The sequence below is a fragment of the Centruroides vittatus genome, unplaced genomic scaffold, assembly GCF_030686945.1.
Source record: "Centruroides vittatus isolate TY-2023 unplaced genomic scaffold, ASM3068694v2 contig_1391, whole genome shotgun sequence".
NCBI lineage: Eukaryota > Metazoa > Arthropoda > Arachnida > Scorpiones > Buthidae > Centruroides > Centruroides vittatus.
The window spans coordinates 26,796-44,782 of NW_027120875.1; the positions used below are offsets into that span (position 1 = coordinate 26,796).

Consider the following 17,987-nt stretch of genomic DNA (forward strand, 5'->3'; position numbering starts at 1 on the left):
AAATTTTGTTATCGAAACAAATTATTATTAATTCGTTTTTTGGGCTTAGGACTTGTTTGTAAGGCAGAGGATGTTGTAAATGAACATAATTTTTGAGATGAAAAAAATGCATAAAATTTGGCAGTTTTATTTCACCAAGCAAATGAAAAGTAAACAGGAATTCTGTTGAAAGGCAATATGGTTTATAACAGACATTTTCCATGCCTTTCTATTGGACTACACTATAATAGGCAGTGCATATTATAGTTCTTCACAATATTGCACTACAAGATAGAAGTATAGCATTATTTCATAATAATGATGATAATGCTCATTTTTTTATCTTCAGATGTCTGTACAACTATTTAAATACAAGAAATGTTCAAGGTTTTGCTAAAAAAATGCAATAATTCGGAATTTTTTGTTTAATGTTAAAATAAAAATTTGTTTACTGAAAAGTTTTACTGTTATTACTGTATTATTATTCTAAAAAAACAATATACACAGGACACAAATACTTAATGGAAAAATTTATATTAAAAAATAAAAACACTTTTTCACTATTATAAATGTACATTTTGCAAACAAATAATTACAAATGATAATTGCAATTATTAATTTAATTGCAGTCTTATACTTGATGGATTGTTCTATAAAATTTGCAATAACTTTTCCTGCACTTTTAACTGTGTTTGCATTAACGGCATTTTCATATTATGCTCTTCTGTCATAAATTTGATTTTTAATTCGTGTTCTTCTTCCAGAGATTTTCCTTTCTTCTTTTCGCCTGTTCGTAAATGGCTTCAGTTGCTTCGAGCTGTTTTCTTTTTATTCTGATTGTTTTTGGCATTGGTGGAACTCTGATTGGAAGGTAATTATTTCATTATAAGCTAAAACAGTATTTTTATGGAATATAATTATTTTTAAGATTTACTTGCTGATTATCAATATTATGAAAGATAAGATGAAGCATCTCTGCCTCCAACATAGGAACTATTTTTGTTGCAGGTTAGATTCGCCACTGTTTTCATGGAATAGAAGTGGGCAAAGTTATACAGTTTCGACAGTAAAATGTAGGTATTAAGTTACTCTGTCCAGTGTTAAGAGCGTGTCTTATTTGCAACAATAAGGGTGGAGACCGTACTCATACAATCAAATATTGTCCAATGAATGAATCACATGTACTCCAATCAAATCTGGACCTATATTGACATGTGGCTTCGAGGATAAAAAATCACAATAATGGAGAATGGACATGAAGGATGTTATGTCGCACGATGTGTTTTCTAAAAACAATGGAGAAAGTATTATCTCTCGCTGTATCGTCTCTCACTGAGACTGAAAAATTACACAATATAAGTAAATTTCCCCCAATGACCTTGAATTCCCCCCAGCAAGGCTACACGAGACAGTGTGGGCATTCCCTGATGTGATAAGGGTTATGAAATTCTTCCATATAAAAATCTACAGCTGGTTCTATCACACCCATCAATAATCTGTGGTATAGCTGAAACCTGCAAGATAAAAAAATTGTTATTTGAAAATAAAATATGTGAACTTAGCATTAAAACTATATTACTAACTACTAATATTAATATTAGTTCTTTTAAAACTTGCAAGACATTTGTAAGTGAAAATTATCTAGAGTTTTTTGATTTATGAATGAAATGTTAAATGAAAGAATGTGTAACTTATAACAATATTTCAAATTATTAAGATGTACACAATTTGAATAGTACATATAACATAAACTTTCATACAATTCATATATTAAATATTATAGTTTTACATTTAAATTACATAATGTAGTTTAAATTGTAGATGTAATTTATACATGAAATGTATATACTGTATATTCTTATTGTGTATTGTATAGTGAAGTACAGACTTTATATATAAAGTATTTTTCATGTATACTATAAATATTTGCGCAATTGTCATTTAAGTATTATAAAGTAATTTATTCGTAACGGTTAATGTTACTTATGGTAGCGAACATGGCGGTTCGTCTCTGAAACAGTGGGGACGCACATACTAACCTAACCTAACCTATTCTAATAAATTGCCATAATTATTGCCAACCAAATTATTAGAATAGGTTAGGTTAGGTTAGGTTAGTACTGTACGTTGTCCCCACTGTTTCATAGACGAGCCTTCATGTTCGCTACCATAGGTAACACCTTGATGACTAAATAAACATTGACTTACTTCAGATACAGATACATCAAATAGGCCCATATCTTGAGCATTTACTACTGAAGTTGTAGCTATCTCTGCTATTAAAATATATTACGGTCAGTGGCGTAGCGTGGGTGTCAGCTGCCCGGGGCGGAGGAAAATTTCGCCGCCCCCTTATTTAGGTATTTTTACAAGATATTATTATTTATTGTGAAATTTTGCCGCCCCCTATAAGTGCCGCCCGGGGCGGGCCGCCCCTGCCGCCCCCACTACGTTACGCCACTAGTTACGGTTTTGGTTAGTACTTCCCACGTGTCCTATCTCCGGCCGCGACTCCACTAACCGTAAAACAGCCGTAAAACCCTTCGCCGTAAAAGCTTTTAATCACGTGACCTATTTGCGTTTGCGCTCGGATTGCGGTGGAGGTCCGGCTAGCGAAGCTTTTTACGGCGACAGTACTATTACGGTGTATACGTGATATACCGATATAAAGACAATAATTATATTCTACGAGTTTTTTCTGTACTATAATTACAAATGTAGTAAAAGTAATATCTTTACTTTCATATATTGACTTTTATTATTATATTATTAAGATAATATGCAACACTTATAAGATTAGCTTTTTTATTATATACTCCTCTAAATTGAAGGATTTTCCTTTGGCCGTTCATATCGCGTGTTTTAGGCATCCATTATTATAATCAAGATACTCTTGGCATAGATACACGAATACTTTCGAATGTCTTCGATCAATCTTCCCAGATCTTCTAGAGTAACCACGAGAGAACGTACACAAAAGCTCGTTTTCCGCCATTTCCGCACCGTGTCACGATGACCTAGATTTCACTGACTTCTGATTGGTGGATGGTACCAGTTTACGGTCGTATTCACTTCGAAAGTTGAACACTGCTCAACTCGCTTTTACGTTGGTTTTACGACCTGCTCAGGCGTAAAATATCATGGTCACGTGATTAAAAGCTTTTACGGCGAGGGGTTTTACGGCCCTTTTACGGCTAGTAGAGTCGCGGCCTCCCAGTACACGTGTTTTCTTCCCAGTACTTCTCTCTCTTCTGTTTCGAAGAAACCGCGTTTGTTTTTGTTTTCAGTTATAGATTTATACTTCTCGACTAATTCGAGTAGAATTTCTTTTTCAAAATTTGTAAAATTACGGCGTGCACTGTTATCAATTTTGATTCTCCGCCATTTTCTACACGTGTTTTCTTTCAACCAATCAAGACTCCGCTTACGCTTGTTTAATCTCGAACGCAGGACTGTTTTAAAACATTAACTTCAGAGTAGCGAAACTCTAGAATTATATTTTTATCTGAATACAAAAGAAGAGTAGCTCGTAATCAGACTTCGAGTTATATCTAAACTGGAGTTCGTCAACTCTCTGTTTAACTCGCGTTGGTGAATACGGAGGTAAATGGCGTTTTCTTGCAAATTCTGCGCGGGCGAAGTCGCGGGTAATAGTTTATTATAAGTTTATTATATTATTTTATTATATACTGTAAATATTTAAACAAAATTTGATATTAATAATAATTATTAATTCAATTTTATGTTAAATATTTAAAAAATTTTTAATTTGTCAATTGTTTGAAAGTTATGGCAACACTTAAATTATTATCACGTGTTTCATACGATTTCATTACGATAGTCGAGGCGTGAATTTGAATGGGTTGTCAGTAAGTAATTTGATTTTTTTGACGTATATTTACTACTATAATGAAAATTAACACCTTCTCTATTATTTCAATATGGCTATTTTTATTTTTAAATTGTTTTAATGTCGTAATAGAGCTACAACGTGATTTTTACTATTTTGTATGGCGATTTTCGAAGTGTAAGAAGAAATGACTAACTTAAATTTAACAAAGAATATCGAAAGTAATCCTACTAGAAACATTCAGTTAACAAATAGAAGGATTGAAGAGCATTTTGAACCCACGATGACGGAACTAAGTGATAAAGAGAACAATGGAAGCGTAATAAAAACGAATAGGGCACATGTGTCAAAGGTCAGTTAATTGTATTTGGAGAATTTTATTTATTTTTTATTATGACAATAACATTGTCACGTTTATAAAATTAAAAGGTGGTAAGAGTCAATGTAATGATAAATTGATAATACAATACAAAGGTTTATTGTTAAGAACAGTTTCTACTCTTGGCTTTTTGCTATTTTTTAAGGAATAATAATGTTTTTAAGCCATATACCAATGTTTTCTCTCCCAATTTTATTTACAATACAGACATACATGCTACACGTGTCCGAAATCGCAGAGTATTTAAGTGGCCACTTGTTTAAAAAACACTATAAACAAAAAAGTCGTAGGACTACTTACTGACTCTGCACCTTTTTGGCTGCTATTGCTTAAGCTTGGTTTCGTCGTGGGACTGAAAATTACATGGTGGATGTATACAATGTGTCGTGTGACCTTGCTTGCAGTCACTACGACACGTCACTATTTTGAAATGTCACTCACTCAGCCATGCGACATCTTTGATGTATTTTATGAGAAGTATTCCAACTTTGAAGAGACTGCAGACCACAATTTGATAAACATTGTATTTGTTATGTTTCTAGTAATACCGTAACCTTTTTACAACAAAACTCGCTGACTTAAGATCTGATAATAACAATTAATCTTTACAATTAACTGTGCATAAAAATAGAACAAATAAATATTTTAACGTAATTTGATGACTTATTTGTTTCATTTACAAATATACGTTTTATTTTAAAATTTAAATAAAGATATATATATGCATACGGGTAACATGGCACTTCTATAGCATGGATTCACTCTAACATGGTTTGAGAATTGGGTAAAACCCTTGTACAACATGAAATATAATAAAAACCATTAAAAACAAACTTTATCTAATTTGAAATTAGGGAAATCCTCGTACAACAGTTCAATAAACATGATAAAGCTTTTAAGTGCAAAAGATACCTCATTTGACATTTTTTATTCAGGTGCTTACGTACTATCAGATTTTCCTGCATAATTTTTGTAAACTATTAGTACTTAAGTACAGTATGTAAATTTTCTTTTTCCATCTTCTGAGATCTCAGAAACGAAAATTTACATACCGTAGTGGTCCTTCTCGAAACTTGTTTGTGTCGCCAGATCTGGACGCTTCTCGTTTTGTGTTGCCAGATGTTTTTCCCTTATTCCGTACTTGCTTTATTTCGTCACCGGTTCTTAGGCATTGAACCGCGCCTCCGACCATAGGGACAATCCATACCTTTACAAGTATACTTTAAGACTTTAATTGTCTCTCTTTTTTGGCTACGTAGATTAAAAATTTTCGGTTAATAGTGCTTAATGATGACGATGAAAACATTGTTTAATTTTTATTAATATGTATCACTTCTTAAGAAAATTATAATAAAGATATTTATCTTAATTATGAAAATATAATAGCATGTTTTTTAATTTTTGGAACCTAACTCCCCTTTTTGTACTACGGTAGTTCTTTGTTTCGTGTAACACTGATTCGCATAACACAACAATGTTTTGGAATATAACTCCCATGTTATACGGGGGTTACCTATAGTATAAAGACTTTGCTGTTTGTCAGCTCTCAAACTTTGTTTTTAATTGTTTTTTAATGAATCATTAGTATCTGTCTGTAATCTGTTAAAATTGTTTGTGATTAGTTAAAATAATGAAAAGGTGTTAACGCATTGTCCCAGATTTATCATTAAATAATATGCAATTAATTTTGGCATAATATAAAATATGTAAATCCAATAATATAATATAAAATCCACCAAATAACATCACAGAGAAATTCACTTATTAGTAAGATAAAGCATGAGAAATGAAGTTTGTAATGGATAAAATGAACCTATACAGGTATAACAGAATTGCATTACAGACTCTTGTAAGTTAAACATTGTGTTATTTGTGTACTGATTCAAAAATTTTAATTAAAAGAAAAGTAGTAAAAGTTTTGTTTGATTAACTTAATTTATTTTCTGTCTCATTTTGATGTGATAAGACCTTCTCATTTAGTCATGTTTTGATAAGCTATTTAGTTTTAGAAAAAATTAAAAGAATATATGCTATATTGTTATTAAATAATACAAAACTAAAATGCGAAAGAATAGATCCATTAGAGAAAAACATGTATTATATTAAAAATTTAATACTTCCTATTCTTAAAATTCTAGAAAAGTTTTAAGGCTGCTACACAATTAGTTTGACTTTTATAGAATTAATTCTGAAAAATAAATCATTGTTATGAAATCTTAAGTCAGTGGGTTTTGTTGTAGAATGTTACAGTATTACTGTAAACGTAAGAAATGCAATATTTATGAACTGTGGTTTGCTGTCCGTTTGGAGTTCAAAAAAGTTTTTGGAAATACGTCAAAGATGTCATGACTGAGGATGTGACATTTTGAGGTAGTCGTTATCAAGTGACATCAAAGTAGGGTCATGTGACACATTTTTGTACTTGTCGACCATCTTACGTGATACACCAGAATGGAAACAAGCTTAAGTGATACAGCCGAAATGGTGCAGAGTTAGTAAGTATTGCTATGATTGTTTGTTTATAGTGTTTTTTATAAGGGTCTGCAATTTTGCTTTGGGAAAGCCAGTTTGACTTGGATTTTATGTAATCTCTACATTAGAGCAAGAAAGTACAGCTTGTTTCATGGTTCTTGTCTAGAATATAAAAATGAACAGTAGCAAAGACTAGTGTGCATAGTATTTACTTCATAAATGGAACAGTTTGAAGAATCTGTGACAAGGTCTTCGTGCATTACCAAAACAGGGTTCTTGAACTTTATAAAACTTTCATAGACCCAGGTGTCATGCATCGACTGGCCAGGACGTATGAAATAATGTGTAATACAGTGGACCTTTGTTACAGCACTCCTTGCTATCCGCGCACTCGGTTATAGCATGGGCGATGTTCGCGACACGATAAACTCAAACACGTTTAAAAAGGTCTGTGCGGCGTTAGTGAGTAGCGCATTTTATTGTTACTGCGTATTGAGTAATTGTTTATGCATTGAGTTCCTGCATGTATTTTGAATACTGTATAATTATTGTATGAATGACAAGTAAAAGAAAAGCTTGACATTGTTGTTAAAGTAAAGAAGTGAACCGCGTTACGCCACACCGCTCGGTATATTGCGGGTGTTGTTTCTTACCTGACATGCGCATTATATTGGGGGTCCACTGTATAAGTCTTTATTTTTTATGAAATAAGAAATTTCGACATTTTAATAAAAACTTAAAATCATAATTACATTTAAAGATATTACTTGATGATAAGTGATGATTAGTTTATGATGAAAAATGTGAACAAACAATTGGTGGATAAATACATTAGCTAAATCAATATTTTGGTAGAAGTTGCTGTTAGGAAAATTGTGTGTATTATAGGCATAATCTGACTTCTTGACCTCAGAATTACCGACTAACTTCAGTTTACTCATTTCAAGTTTTGTGAAAAACTGCTTTAGACTCAAGACTTAAAATTTACAAATCTGAAACAGAAAACTTGTATTTATTATATATTTTGATTTCTATAAAATGAGTTTTGTATCATAGACAAATGATTAAAATTTACAGATTACAGAATAATAAAATCTATTTAATGACAGCTAATAATGTTCTTTGTTATTTTATATATTGATTTTTGTTTATTGTGAATATAATACAATATAATAATACTGTATGTTTAATTCGTCTATGAACAGGTACAGCCAAACCCACAAATAGTACATACCGTATTTTACGGACAATAAGATGCATTTTTTTCTTCGAAAAATTGCCTCCAAAATTAAGGTGTGTCTTATAGTCTGTAGCGTCTTATAGTCTGCAAAATACGGTATTTATACTTGTCCCCCGTTTATGTCAGTTCATTCATGCAATTATTTATCTTACTGAGTAGTTCATATTTTATATATGCTAATTTTTGTGTGTGTTTTCTTATATGTAATCAGCAAAATATTACTTTTTGTTTACTTTTTTGCATAAATTTTTATTTTGTGTCATCTAAAATAAAATTTATCATGAAACTTCCATTTGATTTGTTGAATAAATATGTTAAAATATCATTTAGTTTTGGTATAAATGTTGTAGTTTTGGGAATTTCTAAGAAATTCTAGTGAAAATAAATGATTAGTTAAAATCCTGTGATCATATAAGATTATGAAATTATTAAAGAGTACTCAAAAGAAAATTTATTGTAATAATGATTAACATTTATTATATTGAATTTATGATTATAATACACTAGCTATTGAAAATTAATACTGGCTGTAGTACATGCCTTATATACATTGGAGAACATAAGATACATCATGAACAAAAATTAGTATATGAAGCGTGCAATGCCATAAGGTTGTAAATGCCATTTTTCTCAAAATTCGTTTTATTGAAGAAATGAATTTTAAATGCAATGTTTTTTCCTACAAAAAAATATTGTGGCGATTGTGGCGCTCTAAGTGGCTATATTTTGAAGATGACGTTATGTGCAAGTCATAACGTTTTAAGCGCCAAAGCGCAAGCGACGTGACTTTTGGCGCGTAAAATGTTACGGTTTACTTTTACATCATTTTGTTATTCCAATTTGTAACGCAGTGAGTTTTTTACGTATGAAATACCTAAAAGAAGAAAGAAATGTGCAGAAAAATGGAAGAAGAACATTCGAAAGAAACAAAAAAATAGTGGCTTAGAGTACATTTCTCCCATATCACAGAAAGTTAATCCGAGAAAGGATCCACCAACAGGGGTAAGTAAAAGACTTAATACTTCAAAAATATAGACGTAGATTTGAGATTTGCAAGATATGGATAGTTATTGTGTCTATGCATGGGTGAACAACTTGTATATGACTGTTTCCAACAAGTTTGTCAAACTTTTTGTTTACGTTACAGGTGACATGCAAGTGTTCCTTCGCTTGCAAAAACGTAACGTTGGCTTACCGTCAGGAACTCTTCCAACAATTTTATGAACTGGCTGACTACAATAAGCAACAGAGTTATCTTCAAAGACTTGTTCATCCCCAGATGATAAAAAGGAGACGATATGGGAAGTACCACCATCCTTCTGGAAGTAGAAGGCAACACTCTTTCAGTTATCATTTGCTTCTTCCCGGTGGAAGTGAAATAAGAGTTTGTCTTAAGACTTTGTGTAATACATTCGGGGTTACTGCAAGAAGAATTCAGTTGATTAGAGAAAAGATTTTGGAAGGAAAAATGGATGCTACTGATCAAAGAGGAGGCCAGCGAAAATGTACTGAAAAGCAGTTGTGGACGGAAAAAATAATTGAGCACATTAAGAGTTTTCCAAGTGAAGAAAGTCATTATGCTCGAGCCAAAAGTACAGATAAAATGTACTTATCACCTGATCTCAATGTTAGCAGAATGTATAGAGCCTTCCTTGAGAAATATTGTCAACAGTATGCTGGGAGCAAAGCCCCAGTTACTCGACAATGGTACAATGAAATTTTCCTGACCAAATTCAATCTGTCTTTTCAAAGACCTCGCATGGACACTTGCTCAACTTGTGACCGCCTTGATGTACGAATAAAAGCTGGTGATGCATCAGCAAAAACAGAACTGGAATTACATCATTACAGAGCTGAAGTAACCACAAAAGACATGTCTGATGACACAAAAAATGCTAAAACCTCAGATTCGTATGTTATATCTTTTGACTTGCAGCAGCAAATGTATATACCACAATTAACACACACTGAAATGTATTATGCTCAACAATTGGCATGCTACAATTTTGGAATTCACGATTCAATTAAAGAGAAAGGATGCATGTGTTTGTGGAGTGAGAATTTTGGAGGAAGAGGGTCTTTGGAAATATCATCCTGTATATACCATTATATTACTACTGAGGCTGCTATTGGTGACCGAAAGAAGCTGACTTTGTGGACAGACAATTGTGTTGGTCAAAACAAAAATCAATACGTGATAGCCATGTATCTGGTGTTATTGGCCAATAATGTATTTTCAGAAATAACACATAAATACCCTGTAAAGGGTCACACATTTCTCAGCTGTGATCGAGACTTTGCTCTAATTGAAAAACGGAGGAAAAAATGCAAAGCCTACACACTAAAGGATATTGTGGACATCATTAAAAGTGCAGGGACCAAAAACCCTTTTACCTGCATCGTATTTGAGAAATTTCATGACTTTAAATCGATTTCCCACGCATTTTTGAATACAAAAGACCTGGGAATCTCAACAGCATCCCAAATTAGACTCTCATCAAATAACTTTGGTAAAGTTATGATTGCTAAAGATGGAGGTAAAGCAGCAAGATGGTGCACTGGGTTTAATGTGCTGAAAGATGGAGTTAGCATTGATGATTTCAAAAATCTTTCCCTTCCTCTTGCTCGCTCCCATTTTGGGATTCCTCAAAAGAAGAAACCTGACATTGGTAAAATGATACCATTTTTAAATCCAATAGCACAAACCTATTTCAAGGAGATGCTAGCAGAACCGGATAACTAAATGCCAGTTTATTAATAGTTAACCTGTCACTTTATTATTTGATATTTCAAAATGATATTTGGACTTCCATTAATCTTTCAAATTTGAAGTTTTTAAATACGTTTTAACTTTTATTACACTAAATTAATACCTTATTGATAAAGATTACAGCCCAGTTCAAGTCATTAATAGATTATTGTCAGTTTTTAATGTTAAAATTGATATTGAATTTGTAAATTGTGTTTAATAATTTAAATGTAAGTTTTTGGTATTCAAAACTGTTTTTCAGCTGTAGAAACATTAATTTTATGACTGCAATCATTTTTGGCATTTACAACTTTATGCACTTGCACAATTTTGGCATTTACAACGTTATGGCTCTAACCCTGTTTTTAAACTTTTTTTGTTTCCTTACTATTATTCGTAGGTGTTTGAAATTAAACCCAATGTTTTATTCCAAACTATAAATTGTTAAAATAATTTTTCTAGCATTTGATTAAAGTTTGTTCATTAGAAAAAGTGTTTTTTCTCTCTCCTAAAAATTTGTTTTTTGGCATTTACAACCTTATGGCATTGCACGCTTCATATATTGTTTAATGAAGTTAAAAACACAGTAGAACTTGAATTATCTGAGCTCCAGTTAACCGAATGTTTTCATTATCCAAGATGAACCCATAAGTAAATACACTACTATTCTCATATTGCAATTCATAAAATAAAGTTTAATACAATAACATTTGTACCAAAATGATTTGTTTTTGTTATTTTTTATCATTTAATTTCAATGTGAGACAAGCAGTTCATTTTAAAATGTAACAAGAGTAATATATACAGTATTTTTATTCTTAAAACTATTGTATGTATCAGCTGTATAATAAATTTAAAAATTGTTTTTCTTGTACAAGTCTAGGCCATTGACGTTGACGCCAGGTAGATCGATTGCGCAGCTCAGACAGTTGATCGCTTAATATGCCTGGACGTCCTATCTGTTAGCATAGGCGTTTCAGGTAGACTGACCCGATTTCCGCCATAATAGGGGCGAGGAAATCGAGCTGGAGGGACTTACCTGTGCAGTCAAGCGTGCTACAGGTTGACAAGACTAATCGCTCATCGCTTGCCTAGCACTGGGATCGAGGCATCGGTCGTTTGTTTTTTTTTAATTGTAAATTTCCGTCACTGATCATCAGAAATATAATTTTAGCTGTTATTTTCATACGTTTCTTTCCTTATAACGTTTTATTCGCGTTTATTTTCCTGTAATTTGAGACGATACAGCTTTAAAATAAACAGATCAGGTCTCACTTGCCAATAGACTATCTCAACTTTCACAGATTGTCGTCGGTTCCTTTGTAATCGGAGAGGAAAAGATCGTGTGTCTGTGTTAAGTGTTTATTGCTTTTGCGGTAATCTGAGTAGAGCTGGAGAGGTCACTTAATAAACCGCCAAGTGTTTTATTATCCTTTAAACAACTCCTCCCCATTTGTTATTTTTAGTAATCAGAGAAGGGTAGATCGTGGGTCAAGGTCGGTGAAAGTTTATTGCTTTAGCAACAGGGTGTCATATGAGCTGCCACCCACTCCCACCCTTAATGACAACAACGCCTAAGTGTTTCATTACTAAGTAAAGAAAAGCTCCTTTCTCTGTCAGAAATGGGTCAAATGTCAAGGTTACTGTTTGATTGTATTGAAAAGAATGTTGTCCTTGATATTAAGAATCAGTTTTGTCAGAACTGTTCACTTTTAATACCTTTTTTTTATAATTTATTTCTGCCTCGGTTATAAAATTGTTTTTATCATGTTTTAAATCCGCGCGTTTTATAATACACTTGTATAAAGTTACGAATTAAAATTGCAATGCACATTTCGTTGTTTCATAAAATATTTATTGATTATATAGAGTTCAAGTTTGCAAAAATGTTTCCATATCTCTACATCTTCGTTATTACATATATATGAATAAAATATATTGCCAATTTATAAACAGATCTTTTTGTATTCAAGTTGGTTTTTATATTGTATTTATATTCATAATATTCGAATTCACCTTTCATATTTTGTAAATATTCACGTATCACATTATATTTCATTCGTTTAATTCTATATTACTTGTAATTATGTAATAACTACTTTTATATCATTTATTTTCCTTGTATATGTTTTTAATTATTTTTTAATCTGATGTGACCTGACCTACGAATGGCAGTTTCCCCTGCATTACATAGAATTCCTACAGGAAAGCCATGATTGCAGATGTAAAGTCGCTTATCCGGAAAAGATGCCATTCAGGAGCTATTTTTGGGCTCGTTTGCATTGCGATTTGTATTTACTATGGAAATGAGACCCTGACAACCTTACTGCAGGGGCTCATTTGCATTGAGATGTGTATTCACTATGCAAATGAGCCCCTGCAGTCAGCTTAAGTCAGGGGCTCATTTGCACAATGTGTCGTGTTAAGCAAGCGTATATAAAGCCTTTCATGATGTGCTGGATTAATTCAGTCACGATGCCTAAGCCTGTTAGTAAGGAATTACGATTGTTAATCGTACGCCACCACAACGATGGGAGAAGTTCGGATGAAATTGCAGATATGTTGAAAGTATCCACTCGAACGGTCCAGCGAGTAGTAAAGTTATTCCGGGACACAGGTTCTGTCTCACCAGGTAAGGCAAAGGGCCGAGAGCGAGTGACGACAGAAGAGGATGATGCTCGCCTAAAAGCCTGTAGCCAGGCAAACCCTTTCAAAACAGCGTCAACACTCCGAACGGAGCTGGCTTTAAATGTATCAATGACTACTGTGAAAAGAAGGTATGTAACACTTGTAGTATAATATATTTCGTTGTAAGGCTGGAATATTTCTATAGATATGATGAATTGCCAGACATACAACTTTATTAACATTTTTTGCATATACAGAAATGTAGGAATAGGAAGCAGGATAATTTATATATATTTACTTTATTTATAGGTTATGTGAATTTAATCTGTATGGAAGGAGGGCAGCCCAGAAACAGGCGCTTACAGTCCAGAACCAATTCGACCGACTGGGGTTTGCCCAAACTTACTGCAGTTGGGGAGTGGCCGACTGGGCCAATGTTGTCTTTAGTGACGAGAAGGTGTTTTGCTCGTCGAGTAACGGGAAACGGTGGGTGCGTCGCCCACCCTCCACCAGGTTTAACCCTGAATACGTATGGCCGACTCAAAGAAGCGGCCGCTTCTCGTTAGGTGAGTTTTTTTTTAAATTTCGTGTTTTCGTGTATTTATGTCCATTTAACTCTTTCAACATGACAATGTATTGGCATATTCATTTTATAAATTGCAACTTTATTGACTTTTTCTGTTTACAGGTGTATGGGGATGGATGACGGCTCAAGGTCCTGGGGAGTTGGTTCGCATAGACGGTCATCTCACCGCCGTGCAGTATATAGAAATACTTGAACAAGTATTGTTGCCGACGGTGGGGGCCGTCTATGGCGAAGATCCTTTTCACTTCGTGTATGACCGCTCCCCAGTCCACACAGCCGGAGTTGTGAAGACGTGGATACAAGAACACCCACGAGTTGTGGACATGGGATGGCCGGGGAGAGGGGCAGACCTCAATCCCATCGAACACATTTGGAGTAAGCTCACTGACGACCCCATTCAGGCAGCAACTCCCAACGAACTCTGGGAAATTGTCAGAGTCCGTTGGGAGCAGCTTCGTGAGGACATACTTTGCCACAAACTTGTGGCAAGTATGCCCGAACGACTGAATGAGGTCGTTGACAGAGTTGGAATGTGGACGAGGTTCTGAACCTCTCCCCTCCATCCCCTCTCCTTGTATTGTGTTATGTTATTATTTTTGTTAAGAAAGCAACTTACTTGTATTGTTATGTTATTATTTTTGTTAAGAAAGCAACTTACTTGTATTGTGTTATTTTTCTTAGTTAATAAATGTTATTACTTATTTGTAATCTGTGTGTTTTTCAAACAAGCCATAAAAACGGTGCACAATTAACGTAAAGTAACAGTTATAATAACTATTATAATGTGAATTTCTGGCAGATTAGTTGCTTAAATATATTTGTTTATCTTTGATTCGCGATTATGATATAGTTCGGTAACGATTCACGGCCAATACGCTGTATGCAGGGTGCGACCAACATGAAAGCCACACCTTTTTTTACTTGCTCGATTGGGCAAACCTTTTTTTTTAACAAATAATGTTCAAGGAAATTTTCCAATGTTTTATTGGATTACAAACCAATACACTTCGTGTTTTGTCTCTAGACTCACAAAACGTAATCAGTAAGCAATAAAGTGACGAATTTGCGAAAAGGGGAGGGGAAATCAAATTCAGAAAAAAAAAGTAGTAAGTGTAGAATAAACGAATGAAATATAATGTGATACGTGAATATTTACGAAATATGAACGGTGAATTCGAATATTATGAATATAAATACAATATAAAAACCAACTTGAATACAAAAAGATCTGTTTATAAATTGGCAATATATTTTATTCATATATATGTAATAACGAAGATGTAGAGATATGGAAACATTTTTGCAAACTTGAACTCTATATAATCAATAAATATTTTATGAAACAACGAAATGTGCATTGCAATTTTAATTCGTAACTTTATACAAGTGTATTATAAAACGCGCGGATTTAAAACATGATAAAAACAATTTTATAACCGAGGCAGAAATAAATTATAAAAAAAAGGTATTAAAAGTGAACAGTTCTGACAAAACTGATTCTTAATATCAAGGACAACATTGTTTTCAATACAATCAAACAGTAACCTTGACATTTGACCCATTTCTGACAGAGAAAGGAGCTTTTGTTTACTTAGTAATGAAACACTTAGGCGTTGTTGTCATTAAGGGTGGGAGTGGGTGGCAGCTCATATGACACCCTGTTGCTAAAGCAATAAACTTTCACTGACCTTGACCCACGATCTACCCTTCTCTGATTACTAAAAATAACAAATGGGGAGGAGTTGTTTAAAGGATAATAAAACACTTGGCGGTTTAGTGACCTCTCCAGCTCTACTCAGATTACAATAAACTCAGATTGCAATAAACACTTAACACAGACACACGATCTTTTCCTCTCCGATTACAAAGGAACCGACGACAATCTGTGAAAGTTGAGATAGTCTATTGGCAAGTGAGACCTGATCTGTTTATTTTAAAGCTGTATCGTCTCAAATTACAGGAAAATAAACGCGAATAAAACGTTATAAGGAAAGAAACGTATGAAAATAACAGCTAAAATTATATTTCTGATGATCAGTGACGGAAATTTACAATTAAAAAAAAACAAACGACCGATGCCTCGATCCCAGTGCTAGGCAAGCGATGAGCGATTAGTCTTGTCAACCTGTAGCACGCTTGACTGCACAGGTAAGTCCCTCCAGCTCGATTTCCTCGCCCCTATTATGGCGGAAATTGGGTCAGTCTACCTGAAACGCCTATGCTAAGGACGTCCAGGCAAATTAAGCGATCAACTGCCTGAGCTGCGCAATCGATCTACCTGGCGTCAACGTCAATGGCCTAGACTTGTACATAATTAAATTCACTGAGGTGTAAAAAAAGACTTAAAAGAGATACTATGTAATATTTTAAATTTAATTTTTAGTCAGAAACACTAATTTCATCTGAGGTGTGTTGGTCCACATTACTTTAAATAGATAATTAGGGTTATACTGTACTTCAATTAATTTAGTTTAAATTTTCAGATAGTAAATGTAGAATATCAGCACGTGGCTTAACCTTTTCTTTTATACATTTTGCATATAACTATAACAATTATAAGATTTCTGGTTGTATGGTTGCTTCTCGTTCTATTTGAAATTGCAGATCATTTCACAGATCATTTGTTTTCTGCATACATAATGTGTCAATCTCTTCTGTCTATTAATATTTTAGCATCTTCATAGTGGATTTATACTTCAAAATAACTTTTCAATCCACCTGATGCCAAATTATACACCAGATTAAATAAACAATACTGTCTTTCAGTGTTATTTATTATAAATGTGAGCTAGTACTTATGACAAAGAATATTTAATGTCTTTGGGCAAAAGATTATAAATAATTCTAAATATTTAGACACTTGATGACGATTATGCTTTTCCGATAGTACAAGCATCTACATTTGTCTTTTGTTGTTCATATACATAGTTAGATAGCCTAATAAATAAGATTGTAACGATTTGGAGAGCTTATCGCACCAAAATGTTAAAATCATATTTATTAATCTCTCTAACTGTACGTAAATTAAAGTCGTGGGCTAAAAGCGTCATCTATTATTATTATTTTGGTGTTCAATTGTTATATATTGTATTCTTATTTATTTGATGTGGGAATAGTATAAATATCACATCAAATAAATAAGACTATCAATACATACTCAGAAAGGTTTAAGAAAATAAGGATAATTTTTTTTTAAACCGTTCTGAGTAAGTATTGTACGTTTATGATTTGACCTGTGAAGACAGTATGATAATTAGTCCAAAAGGTTTAAGAAACAAAGTAGATGGTGTAATAAGAGGATGCTAAAATCATAGTCACAGGAAAAGGAAGAGCCATCTGCAAGAAGAATAGATATATGAAGAAAATTTAACCAGCAATAAAGTAGAGATTAATGGTGGTTTTGAATTTGAGATAAAGAAATTTGATTTTCTTATGTGTGTTATTTTGACAATTAATTTTAAAGGTCTTAAATATCAATGCAAATAATTGGTTAATCATTGGTTGGCAAATAAGTGTTTGATGATTTAATAAATTAAAAAAAAAGCATGTTTGTAGTTCTAATGTAGGAAGATGATGTATATCTTATAATATATTATGTTTTATTGTGTGCCAATATTATCGTTGTTAAATTAAAAGATTTGCATTCTTATTAAGACTTTACATAAGTAGACATTACATAAATATTTTAATATTATAATTGTATAATATGAATAATCAAAAAGCATTATTTTATACTTAAAGTGAGCTGAAGTTTCTGAAATATCTCTTTTTTCTATTTTTTGTAGCATTATGATACCTATTTACGTGGACGGTATACTTCGATAACTTCGTTTCTGCGACTCAAAGTCCGTGGACGGGACTGTTGCTAATTGCAAACGGTTATTGGATGCGAAGACCTCCCACCTTAGCTTCTTTGCAGAAGTTGATTGCAGCCTTTAATTAATGTTAAGCATAATAAGAACAGATACTGCTATTTATCTTATTCAAAAGGCAGCAATTCCTTTGGTGGTGATGGTTAAAGATTTATTATTCAATAATAAGTTACTATAAAAATTAACTGAAGTTTTAACTTTGAAAATTATTAGTTTTTAAAAAATTTTTAAT

General features: G+C 32.9%; 1 long non-coding RNA gene across 1 annotated transcript; it reads left to right on the forward strand.

Moving 5' to 3' along the window:
• Positions 1–3,772: 3,772 nt before the first annotated feature.
• Positions 3,773–17,900, forward strand: LOC136968102 (uncharacterized). Its single transcript, XR_010879601.1, has 3 exons — positions 3,773–3,848; positions 3,962–4,181; positions 17,669–17,900. It is a non-coding gene; the product is annotated as an uncharacterized lncRNA (long non-coding RNA).
• Positions 17,901–17,987: the final 87 nt, after the last annotated feature.